We start from the raw sequence: 2,619 nt of genomic DNA, 5'->3' as shown, positions 1-2,619 counted from the left end.
AAAAAAAAAGCTGCTCCAGAACACCTTTCTCAAAACTAAATATCAACTCCTCCAGGAGCCCAGACTGCCTGAACTTTAAACTTGTAATTGCTCTAGAAAACACATGTGCTTTCCAAGCCTCCATGACCAGGAGGAGCCAAAGCCTAAACTCCTACTCAGCTCTGAGAAGTGGGAAAAAGGGAGCCATGAGGGTCAGCCCGCACCCAAATACTGCAAAGTAGTCTTTTGGAAAAATTGGTTTAAGGTTCTTCCAAGAAGGGATCTTCTCTTTGAGGAAAACAGTCGACAGAATTTATTGCAGAAGCAGAGAAAACCCTGTGGATGCTTATGTCAACCCTCTTTAATCACTGAGTTGATAAGCAGATAGCTTCTAAAAGTCACATTTTTGGAAGTCACAGAGTTTAGCAAAATCAGTCTTAGACTGAAAATTAGAAGTCCAGGGTTCTGGTATCAACTAAGCCATTAGCATTCTCTGTACCCTTGGATGAGCTTCTTAATTGTCTCTGGAATTCATTTCTCTATTCATTTTCATACTTTGTCTATAAAGTCCGAATTCCAGAGATGATACAGATAAATAGAATCAAATGTTAAAATTTCTGCAGAAGGGTATTCTAGAGCAATGGTCTCAAAACTTTGATTATGAATCTCTACCAGTGTAAACTTTGAGCATGAACCCTCAATATGTGTGTACATTCATGTACATACACACAATCAACTCACATTAAACATTTAGCTTAATTTTTCTAGAAAAAAATAGCTATTTCAACATTCTTTTTCTATATACCACTGGATCATCTTGCATACCCCTTAGAGGGTATATAAATTTCCACTTTGGGGGACTAATTCTTTAGAAAGCCAAAAATGATGACAATAATAAAACACAACTACTTTGGGGATGAGTTGTTATGCTTACAATGTAAATTTCAATGGAAATGAAGAAACTTAAAACCATTTCAACTCTGGTGCAGAAATCAGAGTCACTGCCTGCTATGGACTGAATTCTGTACTGTACCCCCAAATTCATATGCTGAAGCCATAACTCTCAAGCTGACGTATTTAGAGATGGGGCCTTTGGGAGATATTAAGGTTTAGATGAAGTTATAGGGTGGAAGCCCTCTGATGGAATTAGTGCCCTTATAAGAGACATCAGAGAGTTTGCACACACACTCTCATTCCTGGGAATTCTCCTCCACTTCCCCCGAGCCCCCACCACATGAGGAATAGCAAAAAGGTGATTAGATACAAGCCAGGAAGAGAGCCTTCCCCAGAAACCAACCATGCTGGCACCTTGATCTTGGACTTCTAGCCTCCAGAACCATGAACAAATAAATTTCCATTATTAATATTTAAGCCACCCTGTCTACAGTATTTTGTTATGGCAGCCTGAGCTTAGACAATGGCCAAATTAAAGGAGGCAGAGATGCTATGACTGTGCCCTAGGCCCAGTATAGGAGCCATTCTAGAATCTTTTCCATCACCAAAGAATATAATCTGAGGTTAGAGACCATATTTGACCCAAATCCAAACTATCTCCTTCATTCTTCAATGCATTATATTCCCAACAAATTCACTGTTTTTACTTTGATTAACTTCCATGTAAAATCCAGTCCAGAGCAAACCATGCTGAGCTAGGAAGAGCTGTTGAGCTCACTGCCCAAGGTAGCTGGAGGAGTTTAATTAGATTAACTCTACCCGCCTGTACTCTAAAAATAACGATAAACCCCTGCCAAACTGAAAGTTAAAGAGTAAACTATTGGAGGATGGGGAAAAAAGACTCAGGTGTCATTTTAATTCCACCAGGAAATTCCAGTGACCTAGATTTTTCTTGTCTTAGTAAGAGCAGAGTTAATACACTGGATAAGAGTACTTCATAAGAGAGGTACCAAGCATCTCTTGTTTAAAACCACTGGGGATGATTTTTCCCCCTAATACTGATAAAAAAATCTGTACATACAAGAGACCATGTATACAGGTTGAGTATCCCTTATCTGAAATTCTTGGAACTAAAAGTGTTTTGAATTTCAGATTTTTAATATTTGCATTATTCTGGTTGAGCATCCCAAACCCAAAGATCCAAAATCCCCGGATGAGCATTTCCTTTGCACACCATGCTGGTGCTCAAAAACTTTCAGCTTTCGGAGTATTTTCGATTTCAGATTTGGAATGCTCAACCTGTACTAGAATAACTGGACACCCAACTACCAAAAAAAAAAAAAGAACTTCAACCCATATGAATAAACAAAATCTAACTCAAAGTGGATCACAGACCTAAACATAAAAGTTAAAACAATACAACTTCCAGGAGAAAACAAAGGAAATAATCTTCATGACCTTGGGTTAGGCAACTATTTCTTAAGACAGGACACAAAAAGCACAAAAGAAAAAAATTAATAAATTGGACTTATCGAAATTAAAATCTCAAGAGACACTGTTAAGACAATGAAAAGACAAGCTATAGACTGGAAGAAAATATCTGCAAAACACATACTTGATAAAGGACAGGAACCAGAATATATTTAAAACCATCACAACTAAATAATCATCACTTGAAAAGATCCCCAGCATTATTAATAATTAAGAAAATATAAATTAGATGAGAATACAGTAAACACCTATTAG

At 37.4% G+C, this 2,619-nt stretch overlaps 1 protein-coding gene across 1 annotated transcript in view; it reads right to left on the bottom strand.

Annotated features, from left to right (window-relative positions):
• The window catches only part of DCAF8 (DDB1 and CUL4 associated factor 8), a 74,447-nt gene that overhangs the window by 30,957 nt on the left and 40,871 nt on the right, over positions 1-2,619 (bottom strand). The window lies entirely within an intron of this gene.

This window comes from Propithecus coquereli, unplaced genomic scaffold, assembly GCF_000956105.1.
Source record: "Propithecus coquereli isolate 6110/MARCELLA unplaced genomic scaffold, Pcoq_1.0 Scaffold74, whole genome shotgun sequence".
Classification (NCBI taxonomy): domain Eukaryota; kingdom Metazoa; phylum Chordata; class Mammalia; order Primates; family Indriidae; genus Propithecus; species Propithecus coquereli.
Note: the sequence above shows the minus strand (reverse complement) of the source record. Positions and strands in the feature narration are given on the sequence as shown.